The sequence below is a fragment of the Ursus americanus genome, chromosome 37 (genome assembly GCF_024610735.1).
Source record: "Ursus americanus isolate L20-20 chromosome 37, mUrsAme1.1.p, whole genome shotgun sequence".
Classification (NCBI taxonomy): domain Eukaryota; kingdom Metazoa; phylum Chordata; class Mammalia; order Carnivora; family Ursidae; genus Ursus; species Ursus americanus.
Genome location: NC_142163.1, coordinates 11,018,073 through 11,037,305, shown reverse-complemented (window position 1 = coordinate 11,037,305; position 19,233 = coordinate 11,018,073).

Here is a 19,233-nt window from a genome sequence, read left to right as displayed (position 1 = left end):
TGATTACTACAGCTTTGCAGTCTATCTTGAAATCTGGGATTATAATACCTCCAGTTTTGTACTTTTTTCTCAAAATTGCTTTGGCTATTCAGGATCGTTTGTGGCTTCATACAAATGAACTAAATTTTCTAATAAAAAGACATAGTGTGACCAAATGGATAAAAAACCAACACCCATCTATATGCTACCTACAAGAGGCTTATTTCAGACCAAAAGGTACATACAGATTTGAAAGTGAAGGTATCGAAAAGCACTTATTGTGAAATGGAAGTGGGGTAGTAACGCTTATATCAGACAAAACAGACATACATACATATATTTATTTATTTATTTATTTATTTATTTATTTATTTATTTATTTATTTATTATTTTACTTATTTATTTGTCACAGAGAGGAGAGAGAGAGCTCACACAAACAGGGGGAAGCAGGAGAGGCACAGGGAGAAACAGACTCCCCATTAAGCAGGGAACTTGATGCACGACTCCATCCCAGGACCCTGGAATCATGACCTGAGCCGAAGGCAGACGCTTAACTGACTGAGCCACCCAGGCACCCCTCAAAACAGATTTTTAAAGACAAAGACTGTAACAAGAGACAATAAGGACATTACATAATAATAGAGGGAACACTCCAACAAGAGATTATAACAATTGTAAACATCTGTGCACCCAACTAGAAGAACTTAAATACGAAACATCTTGGGGTGCCTGGGTGGCACAGCAGTTAAGCGTCTGCCTTCGGCTCAGGGCGTGATCCCAGAGTTCTGCGATCGAGCCCCACATCAGGCTCTTCTGCTAGGAGCCTGCTTCTTCCTCTCCCACTCCCCCTGCTTGTGTTCCCTCTCTCGCTGGCTGTCTCTATCTCTGTCGAATAAATAAATAAAAAAAAAAAATCTTAAAAAAAAAAAGACACTCAATTAAAAAAAATAAATACAAAACATCTTTTAGCAGACAAAAAGGAAGAAATTGACATTAATATAAAAATAGTAGAGGACTTCAACATACCGCTTACATCAATGGATAGATCAACCATCCAGAAAATTAACAAAGAAACAGTGGTTTTGAATAACACATTAAAGTTGGACCTAACAGATATATTCAGGACATTCTGTCACAAAACAGTGGAATACCCATTGTTTACAAGTGTACATGTAATGTTCTCCAGGATCAATCACATGTTAGGGTACAAAACAAGTCTGTATAAATTCAAAAAGATTGAAATCACATCATGCATCTTTTCTGACCACAATATATGAAATTGACAATCAAACATTCCTTGAAGACTAAAACAGGAAAAAATGGAAAATTTGAATAGACTGATTACTAGTAATGAAGTTTAATCAGTAATCAAAAAACTCCCAATAAGTAAAATCCAGGACCACATGGCTTCACAGGTAAATTCTACCTGTGGTGGGGGGGGGGGGGAGGAGAAGAAGGGGGCAGAAGATGGCTGTGTTTATTTATATAATGGCAAACAGACCACCTTTGGCAACATGACAGGCAAATGCAAATCATGGATAACTCCATGTCCTGAAGAAAAGGTAACGTGTTCCTGTACAAAATTCTGTACCTATTCTTCTCAAACTATTCCAAAAAATAGAAAAGGAAAGAGCATTCTCAAATTCATTCTGTGAGGCCAGCAATATCCTCATACTGAAACCAAACACACCACAAAAAAAGGACAACTGCAGGCCAGTGTCGCTAATGAACATAGAAGCAAAAATCCTTGACAAAAAATTAGTAAATCAAATCCAACAATACATGTAAAAGTCATTCACCAAGATCAAGTGGGATTTATTTCAGGGATTCAAGTGTGGTTCAGAGTTCACAAATCAATCAGCATAACACAGCACATTAAGAAGACAACTGATAAAAGCCATATGATCATCTCAATAGATGCAGAAAAAGCATTTGACAAAGTACGACATCCATTATGATAAAAACTCTCAACAAAACAGGTTTAGAGGGAACAGACCTCAGTATAATAAAGGCCATATATGAAAAAGCCGTAGTAAACATCATACTCAAGGGTGAAAAATTGAGGGTGTTCCCCCTAAGGTCAGGAACAAGACAAGTAAGTCCACTTAAGAGCTTTTATTCAACATAGTATTAAAATCCTAGCCACAGCAATCAGATGAGGAAAAAAAAATCAGATGAAATGATACTTTATATAGAAAACCCTAAAGACTCTCCTGAACAGTACTAGAACTGATAAATGAATTCAGTAAATTTGCAGGAAAAAAACGTAATATACAGAAATCTGTTGCATTTCTATATACTAATAGTGGACTATCAGAAAGAGAAATTAAGAAAACAATGTAATTTATAATTACACCAAAAATAATAAAATACCTAGGAATAGACAAAGGAGGTAAAAGACCTATAGTCCAAAAACTGGCGGCATTGTGGTGCCTCAGTTGGTGAAGCGTCTGCATTTGGCTCAGGTAATGATCCTGGGACCCTGCTCAGCAGGGAGCCTGCTTCTCCCTCTGCCTCTGCCTGTCACTCCTCCTGCTTGCGTTCGCTCAATCTGTCAAACAAACAAACAAACAAACAAACAAACAAACAAATACAATCTTTAAAAACAAAAATCTAAAATTATAAATGTTACTGATGGAAAAAACTGAAAATGAGATAAATAAATGGAAATATATTCCATGCTCATGTATTCGCTGAACTAATGTAGTTAATATATCCATACTACTCAAAGCAATCTAAGATTCAGTACAATCCCTATCAAAATATCAACAGTTATCTTTAAAAATTTTTTTAAAGTACAGCATAGAGAATATAGTCAATTATATTGTAATAATTTTGTTTGGTAACAGATTGGAACTACCCTTATCACTGTGAGCATGTTATAATGTGTACAAATGTCAAATAGTGCTCATTATATTCTCTATGCTGTACTTTCCATGCCTGTGGATTATTTCATAGCTGGAAGTTTGTACATCTTCTGCCTTTTAAGCTTTTTGCTCACATTCCACCTGACCTCTGGCAACTACCAGTTTGTTCTCTATATTTGAGTCTTTTTCTGTTTTTGCTTGTTTGGTTTATAGCTTCCACACTGAGTGAAATCATAAAGTATATCTTTCTCTGTCATATTCCATTTAGCAGAATAACCTCTAGATCTACCGATGTTGTTGTTAATGGGAAAAATGTAATCTTTTTTATGGCTGAGTGGTATTTCATTGTATATATATACCACATTTTCTTTAGCCATTTGTCTATCAGTGGACATTTAGGGATGCATTTATCTTTTTGAATTAGTGTTTTCACTTCCTTCAGGTAAATATCAAGAAGTGGAATTACTGAATTTATATTTCTCTTTTTAATTTTTTGATAAATCTCCATAATGTTTTCCATGGTGACTGCCCTAATTTATATTCCCAACAATGTTTGAGATTTCTTTCCCTTTTCTTGGCATTATCATCAACACTTGTTTTTTCTTATCTTTTTGATACTAGCCATTTTGAATTGTGTGAGAAAATATCTCATTGTGGTTTTGATTTGAATTTTCCCGATGACTAGTGGTGTAGAGTATCTTTTCATACATCTTTTGGCTCTGTGTATGTTTTCTTCGGAAAATTGTGTTTTCATGTCCTCTGTGCAGTTTTTAATTGGATTGATTGGTGGGTTTTTTGGTGTTCAGTTGTATGACTTCTTAAATATTTTGGGTATTAACCCCAAATTTCTTTTTCGATTCAGAAGGTTGTCCTTTCATTTTGTTGATGGTTCCTTTCACTGAGCAGAAGTATTTTAATTTGATGTAGTCCCAATTGTTTGTGTTTGTTTTTGTGCCTTTGCCTGAGGATCTGGAAAGAAAATATTGCTAAGAATGATTTCGAAGAATTTATTGACTATATTCTCATTTAGGAGTTCAATGTTGTAATGTTCTACATTTAGGTATTTAGTCCTTTTTGAGTTTATTTTTGTGTATAAAGCTCTGAACAGTTGTTCTTTTGCATGTACCTGTCCAGTTTTCCTAACACCATTTACTGAAGTGACTGTCCTTTCCACCAGTGTATATTCTTTTTTTTTTTTAAGATTTAAATATTTATTTTAGAGAGAGAGAAAGCATGAGTAAGAAGAGCAGAAGGACAAGGAGAGAGAATCTCAAGCAGACTCCCTGCTGAGATGTGTGGAGCCCAATTTCAGGGCTCAGTCTCATGACCCTGAGATCAGGACCTGAGCCAAGACTAAGTATTGGACACTTAACCAACTGTGCCACCCAGGCAGCCTGCCATTGATTGTTCTACGTGTATCTTCATTTCTGGGCTCACCATCTGTTCTACTGGTCTGTGTATCTTTTTTATGCCAGTGCCATCCTGTTTGATTACTATGGCTTTGATTGTAGTGTGAAATCTAGAATTGTGATAGAACTTTTTCTTCTTTCTTAATATTGGTTTGGCTGTTTGGGGCCTTTTGTAGTTCCACACAAATTTAGATTAATGTTCTAGTTTTCTGAAAAATACTATCTGTATTTTGGTAGGGATTGAATTAAATTTGTACATTGCTTTGGGTAATATGAACATTTTAACAGTATTAATTCTTCAAATGCTTGTGCATGGTATATCTTTCCATTTCTTGGGGTGTGTTATCTTTAATTTCCTTTATCAAAGTCTTAGAGAAAGCTCTTTCACCTGTGGTACAATTTATTCCTAGGTATTTAATCATTTTGGTAGAATTGTAAACAGAAACTTTTCTTAATTTCTCTTTCTGATAGTTCATTATTAGTGTACAATAGATTTGTGTATGTTGATTTTGTATCCTGCAACTTCACCTCTTTCATGTATTAGTTCTAACAGAATTTTTTTGTGAAGACTTTAGGGTTTCTTATATGTAGTAAAATGTCATCTGCAAATAGTGACAATTTTACATTTTTGTCACAATTGAGATGTGATTTCCAGTACTATATTCAATAAAAGTGGTGAGTGGAGTTTTTTGGCCTTATTCCTGGTCTAAGAGGAAAAGATTTCAGCTTTTCACTTTTCAGTTCTTCATTGAGTATGATATTCACTTTTGTATGGGTTTTATTGTGTGGAGGTATATATCACTTGAGAGTTTTTTTCATGAAAGGAAGTTGAATTTTGTCATGAGCCTTTTTTGCATGTATTGAGATAATCACATGATTTTTATTGTTTATTCTGTTAATGTTGACTGGTTTGTGGATGTTGAAATCTATTTGCATCCATGGAATAAATCCCACGTTACTATGGTTAGTATTTTTTCTATGTATTGTTCAATTGCTAACATTTTGCTGAGGATTTTTGCATCTGTGTTCATGGGGACATTTGCCTGTAAATTTTGTTTGTTTGCTTGGTTTTGGTATCAAGATAATGCTTACCTCATTGAATAAATTTGGAAGCTTTCCTTCCTTTTTGATTTCTGGAGTAGTTTGTGAAGGGATTGGCATTAACTCTACTTTAAATAAATAGATATGATTCACCTGTGAAACCATCTGGTCTTTGAGTTTTGCTTTTTGAGAGTTTTTTGATTATGGATTTAATTTTGTTAGTAGTAATTGGTCTGTTCAGATTTTCTATTTATTCCTGATTCACTCTGGAAAATTGTATGTTTTTAGGAATTTATCTGTTTCTTCTAGGTTATTCAATTAGTTGGTAATCTTGTATCTCTTACAATCCTTTGTATTTCTGTGTTTTCTTTCTTTTTTTTTTTGTAATTTCTCTTTTATTTCAGATTTTAAGTCTTTTGTCCCCACTTCTTTCCTTTCCCCCTCCCTTCCTTTCCCCCTCCTTTCTTCCCTTCTCCCTTCTTCCCTACCTCCCTTCCTTCTTTCTTTCTCTCTTTCCTCTTTCTTTCTCTCTCTCTCTCATTATCTACCTACTCCCCTTCCTTCCTCCTTCCATCCCTCCTTCCTTCCCTTCCTCCCTCCCTGCCTCCCTGCCTTCTTTCCTGCCTTCCTTCCTTTGTCTTTCTAAGATTTCTTATTTATTTATTTGACAGAGAGAGAGAGAGAGAGAGACAGAGAGCACAAACAGGGGTAGCAGAGGCAGAGGGAGAAGCAAACTCTCCACTGAGCAGGGAGCCTGATGTGGTACTGGAACAGGACCCTGAGATCATGACCTGATCCAAAGACACACACTTAACTGACTGAACCACCAGGTGTCCCTCTCTTTTATCTTTTAAAGGTTTATCTATTTATTTTAGAGAGAGAGAAAGAGACAGAAAAGGAGAGGGGGAAAGGCAGAGGGAAGGAATCTTAAGGAAACTCCCCATTATGTGCAAGCCCAACATAGAGCTAGGTTCCACAATCCTAAGATCATGACCAGAGCCAAAATCAAGAGTTATGTGCTTCTCTCTCTTCTCCTCTGTATCCTTATAATGCTAGTGTTATTACCTGTTGCACTGTCCTAGAGATCACTTAACCTATCCTCCTTTTAAAAAAATTTTTTTTTCTTCTCTTCAGCTTGGTTGTTTCCCTTACCCTGTCTCTGAGCTCACTGGTCTGTTCTGCATCCTCTAATCTGCTATTCATTCTTTCTAGCGTATTTTTCATTTCAATTGTATACTTTAATTCTTATTGGTTCTTTTCCCCTATTTTTAAATTTTTTTTGCTGAACTTGTCACTGAGTTCACCCATTCTCTGAAGTCTGGAGACCATCTTTATGACTATTGCTTTCAACTCTTTATGGTAGATTGCTTACCTCCATTTTGTTTAACTATTTTCTGACTTTTTATGTCTTTTTAAAAAAACATATTCCTCCATTTCCTATTTTGTGTGGCCGTGTTTCTGTGTATTAGGTATGTCAGCTATGTCTCCTGGTCTTGAAAGTATTTCAAGAGAGCTTGTATGGTTCAGTAGCACAGTGTTCCTTGTTATGAGAAGTAGGTGCTCTGGGAATGTTCCGTGTCTGGATTCTATTCATCCTGCTGTTATGACTGGGTTACACCTTCTCTGGGTGCACTTTCTGCAATGCCCACCTGTGACTATTGCAGGTCATAGCTGACTGAGAATTTGACTGCTCTTACTGTGGGCACACTGGTGCATGGAATTATCTCCCCATGCAGCTGGTGGAGAGGCCTCTGCTACTGTAGCTACTGTAGGCATGGTCGTGGATATGGCTACTCTTAGCAGAGCTGGCTGAGATTCCTGGCTGCAACTCCTGTAAGTGTTTGTTGAGTTTTGCTGCTTTATCTCATCCCTATGGCAGGACTTAGTTTGTGGGGACACTGTTCTCAACTGAAGCTGCCCCTGGGTGTGGTGGGTGGCAAAAACCACTTTGGAGGGGTCCTCGCCTTCATGATTGGATTGTATAGGATATGTCTGCAGAGGAAGATGGTGTAGAGTAAGTGGTGCTAACAAGGTAGATGAAGAGTGTCATGACTGGCTCCTGCCAATTTCTGGCTGGCTAGGCTAACAGAGGGCAAGAAAAATGGCTTATGCCAGCATTTCCATCCCCAGAGAAGGTTCTTATAGATCCTGTCCCTCTAGCACACACCCTAAAATTAAACAATAGAAGTTCACATGTAACCCAGGTACTTTTTACAACACTGCTGCCACTGTGCAGGATGTGAGACTGAGTGATATAGTGGGCTGGTCTTTTAAGAGCAGAGTCTCAGTTTCCAAAATCCTGTGGCTCTCCCAGAATTAATGCCCTGCTCATTTTCATTTTAAAAATGTTTTTGGTTTGTTTTTTCTGATCTATAACTTTACATATGCATATGGTATATACATTAGGACAGTACTATGCAACAAATATATGAGCCACAAATGTCAGCTATATCTGTAATTTAAAATTCTCTGGTACCTATGTTAAAAAAAAAAAGGATAAAGGGGCATAGCCTGGGTGGCTCTGTTAGTTAAGCAACTGACTGTTGATTTTGGCTCAGATCATGATCTCAGGGTCATGAGATTGAATCCCAACCCAGGATCTGCACTGACTGTGGAACGTCCTTAAGATTTGGTCTCTTCTTCTCCCTCTGCCCCCCGCTGCCCCCCCGCCCCACTTGCTCTGTCTTGCTCTCTCAAAAAAAAAAAAAAAAAAAAGTTAAAAAGATAGACAATGTGTATTTTAAGAATCTAACCTGTTTAATCAAGTGTTTGAACATATCATTTCAACTTTTTTTTCCCCTCAAGATTTATTTATTTATTTGTCAGAGAGAGAGAACTGCACAAGCAGAGGGAGCATCAGGCAAAGGGAGAAGCAAACTCCCTGCTGAGCAGGGAGCCTCATACAGGACTCCATACCAGGATCCCGGGATCATGACCTGAGCTGAAGTCAGATGCTTAACTGACTGAGCCACCCAGGTGTCCCAACATATTCTTTAAAATACTTTACATATTCTTTACTATATCTGGCTTTTAAAACTCCTTATGGAATTTGTTGTAGATAAATATTATCATTTATATTAGTGGTGTTGTTTTTTAAACATCAGATGTTATAACAAAATTTTTAAGGTGCAGTTTCACATTAATTAATTATTTCATTCATTCAGTTAATTTATTTTTTCTTTACAAATTCTTATGTAAATTTGTTAGTTAACATACAATGTAATACTAGTTTTAGGTGTAGAATTTAGTGATTCATCACATACAGGAGTTAGTGGTCATGACAAGCATTCTTCTTAACACCTCTCACCCACTTAGCCCTTCCGCCACCCACGTATTCTCCATCAACTGTGTTTTCAGGAGTTAAGAGTCTCTTTTTTGGTTTGCCTTCCTTTTTTTTTTTCCCTCCCTGTGTTCTTTTGTTTTGTTTTTTGTATTGCACATGAGTGAAATCAAATGGTATTGTCTTTCTATGACTGACTTATTTCACGTAGGATAATAATGATTTCCTCTCTCTATGTCCTTGGAAAGGTCAAGATTTCAATCTTTTTATGGCTGAGTAATATTCCATTGTGTATATACACCACATGTTCTTTATCCATGCATCAGTCAATGGGCATTTGGGTGTTTTCCATAATGTGGCTATTATTGGTAATGCTGCTATAAACAGTGGGGTACCTGTATCCATTTGAATCAGTATTTTTGTATCCTTTAGGTAAATAACTACTAGTGCAATTGCTGGATCATAAGGTAGTATTACTTAGAGACCAAAGTAGGATAAAAACAAAAGAACAAAAACATCCAGTTTCTCAGATATAAGTATTGCTACTCCAGCTTTCTTCTGATGTTATTTTACATGGCAAATATTTCTCCACCTCCTCACTTCCAAACTGCATGGGTGTTTAGGTCTGAAATGAGTCTCTTGGAGGCAGCATGTAGATGGGTCTTGTTTTTTTATTCATTCTGATACCCTGTGTCTTTTGATTGGCACATTTAGTCCATTTATTCATATTCAAAATAGTTATTGATAGGTATGTATTTAGCGCTGTTTTATTGTTTGCCATTCTTTGTGAAGATTTTCTCTGTTCCTTTCTTGTGTTTGTCATTTTTGGTCTTTCCTTTGCACTCAAAGAGTGCTCTGTACTATTCCTTGCAGAGCTGGTCAAAAACTCCTTTAGTTTTTGTTTGCTGGGAAACTGTTTATCTCTCCTTCTATTCTAATGATAGCCTTGCTGGATAGAGTATTCTTGGCTGCAGATTTTTTTCTGGCTTAACAAGTGATCATGTAGTGTCCAGGGCCTGTCACTTCAGGGAGTGTCCCTGCTGTGTGCTGCATGCACTCTGCTGCTGTGTTTTGGCTGCTCTGTCCTTCACACCACTTGTCTGCAGAAGCTCTCCTTGCCTGCTGTGGGCAGTCATTGGTCCCTGGCCTGAATGTGGTGAGTTTTAACTTGGTGTGCTCTGCTCTGCTTGTGAAAATGAGACCTGACACCACCTCCACCAGAACTGAAGCCCTGCACATCTCTCTGGTTGGGAGATGAATATGGGCAGGGGTTTGTGCTGGTCTTTGGGGGAGGGGCCCACCATGTTGGGACTGAGGCAAGCTTCACTGAGAGGAAGGGCAGGACTGCCAGAGCACATGGTGTGGGGCTTGGTGTAAGTAGGTTAGGCAGCCAGTGTGGGTGCTATGCTGCCCCCCCACAGGTAGCTCCATGTTTATGCTGAGGGTTGGGGAAGGGAGATGGCACCTGCCAGCTCCTTTGTTCCCAGAGAGCTGTCTCCGTGAATGCTGCCTCTCAGAGAAGTGCTTCTAGAACACTGAATAATCCACCCCCACTCTGTGTCCCACATGTTTTTCAGATTAGTTATTTCCACACTGTCCACTCTGGGTTGTTTACCTGCCTTCTCTCCAGGAACAATACCTCAGGATTCTATCCCAGCCAAGTCTGCAGACCTTTAAAACTCCAAGTTTTATGGGGTGCCTGGGTGTCTCTCTCGTTAATTATCTACCTTCAGCTCAGGTCATGATCCTGGGGTCCTGGGATGGGGCCCCACATCAGGCTCCTTGCTCAGCAGGGAGCCTGCTTCTCCCTCATCCCCCTGATTGTGGTCTCTCTCTCTCTCTCGCTGTCTCTGTAACATAAATGGATAAAATCTTAAAAAAAAAAAAAAAAAAAAAATCCAGGTTTTAAGCCCCACTCATGAAATTCAGTCCCTCTCACTTTCCAAGTCAGTGGCTTTGGGGAAAATTTCTTCTTGTATGTTCTCCCTTCTGTTCTCTCTTGCATTTCTCTCTGACCATGGCTGCCCTCACTCCACAGTACCCACAGTGCATTTCTCCCCTACACAACATCTCCACACTTCCTACCTTCTTTGATGGGGCCTCTTCTCTCACTTTATTTGTGCATTTTTTCCTGTAAGGCTTCAGACATATATCTGGGGTATTTAGGATGATTTGATAGATATCTAGCTGTGTTTTTGAGACAAGGTGAGCCTAGGGTCCTACTACTCTGCCATCATCTTTCTTCTCCTGACAGTGGATTCTTTCTTTCTTTCTCTCTTTCTTCTTTTCTCCCTCACTCCCTTCCTTCCTCTTTCTCCCTCCCTCCCTTCCTCCTTCCTTTCCTTCTTTTTACTTTCTCTCTTCCTTTCTTTCTCTCTTTCTTCCAAAAAAGATTTGAGTTATTTATTTGTCAGAGAGAAAGCCCATGCAGGGAAAGCAGCAGGCAGAGGGAGAAGGAGAAGCAGGCTCTCTACTGAGCAATGGGACCGATTCAGGACTTGATCTCAGGACCTTGGGATTATGACCTGAGCCAAAGCAGACACTAAACCAGTTGAGCCACTCATGCATCCCCTGGCAATGGATTTCTGTTTATCAATTTTGTGTTCTGCAACTTTACTGAATTGACTTATCCATTCTAGGGTTTTGATGAACTCCTTCAGTTTTTTTTATATAGAGATCTGCACTTAGTGAAAAGTTTTACTTCTCCCTTACTACTTCAGATGTCTTTTATTTCTTTTTGTTGTCTGATTACCATGGCAGGGACTTCCAGGATTATGTTGACTGAAAGTGGTGAGAGTGGACATCCTTGTCCTGTTCCTCATCTTAAGGGGAAAAACTAGGTTTTTCACCATTGAATATCATGTTAGCTGTAGGGTTTTCATTTATGGCCTTTATTGTTTTGAGGCATGTTTCCTCTAACCCTACTTTGTTGAGGGTTTTTATCAAGAATGGATGTTTGTCTCTCCTACATTGTTGGTGGGAATGCAAGTTGGTACAGCCACTCTGGAAAACAGTGTGGAGGTCCCTTAAAAAGTTAAAAATTGAGCTACCCTATGATCCAGCCATTGCACTACTGGGTGTTTTCCCCAAAGATACAGACGTAGTGAAGAGAAGGGCCATATGCACCCCAATGTTCATAGCAGCAATGTCCACAATAGCTAAATCGTGGAAGGAGCCGAGATGCCCTGCAACAGATGACTGGATTAAGAAGTTGTGGTCCATATATACAATGGAATATTACTCAGCTATCAGAAAGAACAAGTTCTCAACATTTGCTGCAATATGGACGGCACTGGAGGAGATAATGCTAAGTGAAATAAGTCAAACAGAGAAAGACAATTATCTTATGATTTCTCTCAACTATGGAACATAAGAACTAGGAAGACTGGTAGGAGAAGAAAGGGATAAAGAAGGGGGGGTAATCAGAAGGGGGAATGAAACATGAGAGACTATGGACTATGAGAAACAAACTGAGGACTTCAGAGGGGAGGGGGGTGGGGGAATGGGATAGACCGGTGATGGGTAGTAAGGAGGGCACATACTGCATGGTGCACTGCGTGTTATATGCAACTAATGAATCATCGAGCTTTACATCGGAAACCGGGGATGTACTGTATGGTGACTAACATAATATAATAAAAAAATCATTAAAAAAAAAAAAGAATGGATGTTTGTACTTTGTCAAATGCTTTCTCTGCATCTATTGAAAGGATAATATGGTTCTTATCCTTTGTCTTATTGATGTGATGTATCATGTTAATTGATTTGTGAATATTGAACCACCCTTGCATCCCAGAAATAAGTCTCACTTGATAATGGTGAATGATTTTTTTAAATGTATTGTTGGACTCACTTTTCCAGTATTTTCTTGAGGATTTTTGTATCTATATTCATCAGAGATATTGGCCTGTACATTTTTTGTTTTTTTGGTGTATTTATTTGGTTTTGATATCAGGGTAATTCTGGCCTCATGGAATGTTTTGGGAAGCTTTCTGTCCTCTTCCACTTTCTGGAATAGCTTAAGAAGAATAGGTATTAACTCTTCTTTAAATGTTTTATAGAATATATGTTTGAAACCATCTAGTCCTGGAGTTTTGCTTGTTGGAAGTTTTTTGATTACTGATTCAATTTCCTTGCTGGTAATCTTTCTGTTAAAGTTCTCTATTTCTTCCTGTTTCAGTTTTTGGAGGGTGTATGTTTCTAAAAATTTACCCATTTTTCAGGGTTGTCCAATTTGTTGGCATATAGTTTTTCATGATATTCTCTCATTATCCTTGTATTTCTGTGGTGTTGGTTGTTATTTTTCCTTTTTCATTTCTGAATTTGTTTCTTTGATTCCTCTCTCTTTTTGTTTTGTTTTGGTTTTGATGAATCTGGCTAAAAATTTATCATTTTGTTGATTTTTGTTTTATTGATCTGTTTTATTATTTTCTTAGTTTCTATTTCATTTATTTCTGCTGTAATTTTTGTTATTTTCTTCCATCTTCTATTTGGGGTCGTTGTTCATTTTTGTTTTTCTAGCTCCTTTAGTTGTAAGGTTAGAGCTTTGTCTTGCTTCTTGAGATAGGCCTATATTCCTATAAGCTTCCATCTTAGGCATACTTTTGTTGCATCCCAAAGATTTTCAACTATTGTGTTTTTATTTTCATTTTTCTCTTCATATTTTTTTTATTTCCTCTTTAATTCTAGGTTGACTGATTCATTGCTAGCATGTTATTTAACCTCTGTGTATTTGTGCTCCTTCCAGATTTTCCTTGTGGTTGATTTCTAGTTTGATATGTTGTGGTCTGAAAAGATGCATGGTATGACTTCAATCTTTTTAAGTTTGTTTAGACTTCTTTTGTGACCTAACATGATGTATCTTGGGTAATGTCCTATGTGCACTTGAAAAGAATACATATTCTGCTGCTTTAGGATGGAATGTTCTGAACATATCTGTTAAGTCCCTCTGGTTCAATGTGTTAATCAAAGCCATTCTTTCCTTGTTGATTTTCTGTTTGGATGCTGTAAGTGGTGTGTTAAAGTCCCCCACTATTATTGTATTATGGTTGGTTAGTTCCTTTATGTTTTTTATTAGCTGCTTTATGTGTTTGGGTCCTCCTATGTTGGGTGTACAAATATTTACAATTGTTAGATCTTCTTGTTGGATTGTCCCTTTATGATTATATAGTGTCCTTCTTTGTCTTTTGTTATAATCTTTGTTTTAAAGTCTATTTTGCCTGAGAGGTGCCTGGGTGGCTCAGTCAGTTAAATGTCTGACTCTTGAATTCAGCTCAGCATCTTGAGATCAAGTCCCACATTGGACTCCATGCTGAGGATGGATCCTGCTTAGGATTTTCTCTCTCTCTCTCTCTCTTCCTGTGCGCCTCCCCTCCTCTTTCACTCTCTCTCTCTAAAAAAATATAAATAAAAAAATATAAGTATTGCTACTCTAGCTTTCTTATCACTTCCGTTTGCATGATAAATCCTTTTCCATACTATTACCATTATGGCTTAGCTGCTTTTGCCCTCAGTCCAGTCATCTTCAAGAGCTCTCATTGCCTGTTGTGAGCAGGGTTTGATCCCTGTATTGTTATGGGCCAATCTGAGGTCACATTGGTCTTAGGCAGATTGAGACCAGACATTTGCCAGAGCCGTAGTAGCACTGAACTGCAGGGTGATTTCCCTGTGTTATTCCTTGAGAAGTTTTTGTTGGTGGGCTGGGCCTGCAGTAAGACCCACTATCTGCCTCCAGCCAACTGCTGAAGGTCCTTTTCTGGGTTATTTACACTGATGTGGGTTATCTAGTTTTATCTGTGGGATAGGATAACCTTAGGATCCCCTACTCTGCCATCTTCCCCAGAAATTAAGGAAATTACTATTAAAAAGAAAACTACAGATGTAAAGTGGAGTCCCTTACATTAAAGCTATGCAACAACAAACCTAGTTTCCTTCGTTAGTGCTAGGAGATAATCCACTGATAGACTTTGTCTATTTACCTTAGGTTTCCTCCTCTAAGTTAAACGAACCCTGAGAGAAAGAAAAACTTCCCAAGATAGGTGGATGCATGTGTCAATCCTTTAACATTCACACTAAAATGCAAGTCCTCGAAGAATTAAAAGCAACTGTCCTTACCTTGCAAATCATTAGAAAACCAGAAATGCAGCTTGAGATGGGATTCAAAATTTACCTATTCCTTTTATGGAATGTGCCCTGTTTAATCATTGACTTTAGAAAATCAAAGTCCTTCTTGGAGGAACCTAAATATTTTCCATGTGCCTTTCAGATAAAAATATTAAAAGTACAGAGAGGGGAATATTGTGGCAGAGTAGGTAGACTGTTGGCTTGCCTTGTCCCATGAATACAACTAGATGGTAACTATCACAATTTGCTAATTACCCCAAAATTGACCTAAAGACTGGCAGAACAAACTAAGAACTAAAGGAAGAGAAGAGACCACATAAAGAAGGCAGAAAAGAAAGGCAGTTTGGGAAAGAAACAGATTGTGGTACTGTGTGGGGATGCAGCTGTCATCTCAGAGAAGAGCAAGAGGCAGATTAATATGTAGGGGAACACATGGGGAAAATAAATCCTCATAGCAATTGTTTTGGAAAGCAAGAAGTGCTGAATTTTGTGACTTCTGGAAACCAGTGGTCCTTAAAGTCTGGACTTCTAAAGGTTGGTGGGCTTGACTGAGATAGAGCCTATAAGGCACACAGCGGAAAGGTTATTTGTTCACCTTGGAGCATGTCTCTGAGAGCAGCATTCACAAAGAGATTCCTCCAGGAATAAAAGAATTTGCTGGTACCATTCTTCTCCCATGACCCAAGACACAAGCCTAATCATAGGGCTACCTGGAGGAAACATTGCTGTACCAGCACTCATTACCTAACTTACTAACACAACCCCTTCCACCCTCCGCCATGATCTGGTGGAACTGCCTTTCCTGGTCATGCTTGCCTTAACCCAGTGCCTTGGGTCCCCTATCCAGAATGGTCCAAACCCATGCTCACAATGTATTTCCCAACCTAGGAGGTTTGTGGAGCCTCTGTTCTGATGGCAGTGACAGGTCTCATATCACAAATAGACCAGAGAACACCAACAAAACAAAACAAGACAAAAAACCCACAAACAAACAACTCTGTGGACAACTGGCTTGAAGGACAGAGCAGCCAAAACAAGAGAAAAGCACACACAGCACACAGCAGGGACACTTCCTGAAGCAAGAGGCCGGGGGAACAGAACACTACCTGGCAAGGCACTACAGGACCTCTTCTTCATAAAGCCCTTACCCTCAAGAACAAGAGACATGGATGATTTTCACAACACAGAAGCAGGTATGGAGACTTAGACAAAATGAGAAGACAGAGAAATTTATCCCAAAAGAAAGAACAGGACAAGACCACAGCAAGAGATCTAAGCAGAACACATGTAAGTAATGTGCCTCATGCAGTATGTAAAGCAATCAGAGACTACTAGAAAAAAAACAGTGGAAGACATTACTGAGACTCTTAACACAGAGATAAAAAACAACCAATTAGATATGGAGAATGCAATAAATGAAATTAGAAACACATTTGAGGCAATGAACAGCAGGCTGGAGAAAGCAGAGGAACAAATCAGTGACCTAGAGGACAGAGTAATGGAAAGTAATCCAGCTGAACAAAAAAGAGAAAAAAGAATTAGACAAAACTAGAATAGACTAAAGAACTCAGTGACTCCATCAAATGTAACATTCACATTATAGGACTCCCAGAAGAAGAAGAGAGAGAACAGTGAACAGAAAATTTATTTGATGAAGTGATAGCTGAAAACTTCTCTAAGGAAACAAACGTCCACATCCATGAGGCACAGACAAGTCCCATCAAAATCAACAAAAGCAGGCCAACACTAAAGCATATTGTACTTAAATTTACAAAATATAGTGATAAGGGAAAAAATCCTGAAAGCAGGAAGACAAAAAAAGTCCTTAACTTACAAGGGAACACTCAAAAGGCTAACTGGAGATTTATCAGTAGAAATGTGGCAAGCCACAAGGCAGTGGCATGATGTATTTGAAGTGCTTAAAGGAAAAAATATACAGCCAAGAATACTCTATCCAGCAAGGTTGTCATTCAAAATAGGAGAGATGAACAGTTTCCCATGCTAAGAAAAACTGAAGGAGTTTGTGACTGACCACTAAACCAGACCTGAAAGAAATATTAAAGGGGATTCCTTGAGTGGAAATGGGAGACCAAAAGTGGCAGTATAAAGAAAGGAAACACAAAAACAGTAAAAATAAATATATCTATAAAAAAATCAGTCAAGGAATTCACAAAATAAGAAGATGTAAAATATGCCACTATATACCTAAGTAGGGAGGAGAGGAGAAAAGAATGGGGTCAAACTTAAATGACATTCAACATAACATAGACTGCTATATACTCTAGAGTTCATATACAAACCTAATGGTAATCATATATCAAAACCACAATAAACACACAAATAATAAAGAGAAAGAACAACATATATAAAGAAAATCAACAAAACATGAAAGAGAGAAAGATAAGAAAGGATCAGGGAAAACCTTCAGAATTAAACACAAAACAAATAATAAAAAGACATAAAAGTAGATATCTATCAACAATTATAATAAATCAACAACTCTGAGTAGCTCAGTCAGTGAAGCGTCTGCCTTTGGCTCAGGTCATGATTCCAGGGTCCTGGGATCGAGCCCCACATCGGGCTCCCTTCTTAGCCAGAAGTCTGCTTCTCCCTTTGTCTCTGCCCCTCCCTCCAACTTGTTTTTTTTTTCTCTCTTTCAAATAAGTAAACACTTAAAAAAATTAATTACTTTGAATGTAAATGGACTAAATGTTCCAATCCAAAGACATACAGTGACAGAATGGATAAAAAAAATCAAAACCCATCTGTGTCCTACTTATAAGAAATTCATTTTGGACCTAAAGACATGCAGACTGAAAGTGAGGGGACAGAGAAACATCTATCGTACAAATGGATGCCAAAGAAAGCTGGAGTAGCAACAGTTATATCAGACAAAGTAGATTTTATTATTTTTAAAAAGATTTTATTTATTTATTTGACAAAGAGAGAGCACACAAGCAGGGAGAGAAGCAGGAAAAGGGAGAGGGAGAAGAAGGCTCCCTGCTGAGCAGGGAGCCCGACACATTGCCAGATCCCAGGACCCTCAGATCATGACCTAAGCTGAAGGCAGATGCTCAACCAACTGAGCCGCCCAGGTGCCCCCAAAGTAGACTTTAAAACAAGACTGTAACAAGACACAAAGAAGGACACTGTATAATAATAAAGAGCACATTCCAACAAAAAGATAGAACAATTGTAAATATTTATACACCCAATATGGGAACATGCAGATATGTAAAGTAGCTAATAACAAATCTGAAGAAACAAATCAATAATAATACAATAATAATAGGGGACACTGACACTCTACTTACACCAATAGACAAATTATCTAAACAGAAATCAACAAGGAAATGATGGCTTTTCATGACATACTAGACTAGATGTACTTACCAGATATATTCAGAATATTCTATCCTAAAACAGCAGTATTCACATTCTTTTCAAGTGCATGTGGGACATCTCCAAAATAAATCATATGTTAGGTCACAAAAACAGCCTCAACAAATTAAGAAGATTAAAATCATACTATGCATCTTTTCTCACCACAATGCTGTGAGGTAAAAGTCAACCAAAAGAAAAAATACGAAGACCACAAATAGATGGAGGTTAAGTAATAGGATATTAAACAATAAATGTGTCAACCAGGAAATAAAAAAAGAAAAAAGAATTAAAAAGAACATGGAAACAAATGAGAATGAAAACATAGTGGTCCAAAACCTTTGGGATGCAGCAAAAGCAGTCCTAAGAGGGAGGTTTATAGCAATACAGGCACACCTCAAGAGCAAGAAAAGTCTCAAGTCAAAAACCTAGCCTTACACCTAAAAGAGCTAGAAAACAACATTGAACAAAACCTAAGAGCAGCAGAAGGAATAATATAATAAAGATTAGAGCAGAAATAAATGATATAGACACTGAGAAAACAACAGGACAGATCAGTAAAACCAGGAGCTGGTTCTTTGAAAACAATCAGTAAAATTGGTAAATCTCTAGCCAGACTCACAAAGAAAAAAAAGAGAAAGGACTCAAATAAATAGAATCTTAAATAAGAGAAGAGAAATTACAATCAACACTAGAGAAATACAATTTTAAGAGAATATTATAAAAATGTATTTGCCAATAAATCAGACAACCCAGAGGAAATAAATAAAATTCTAGAAACATATAAACTGTCAAAACTGAAACAGGAAGAAGTAGAAAACTTGAATAATCAGGAAGGAAATTGAATCAATAATCAAAACTGTCCCAAATAAATAAAATTCCGGCACCAAATGGCTTCATAGGCAAATTCTAGCAAATATTTAAAGAATATTTAATATGTATTCTTTTTAAACTATTCTAAAAATATAAGAAAGGAAGAAAAACTCTCCACTTCATTCTGTGAGGCCAGTACTACCTGATTCCAATACCAGATAAAAACATGATACACATGAAAAAAGAGAAGTACAGGCCCATATTTCCAATGAGCACAGATCCAAAAATCTCACGAAATTCTAGCAAACAGAATCTAACATTAGATTACAAAATTATTCA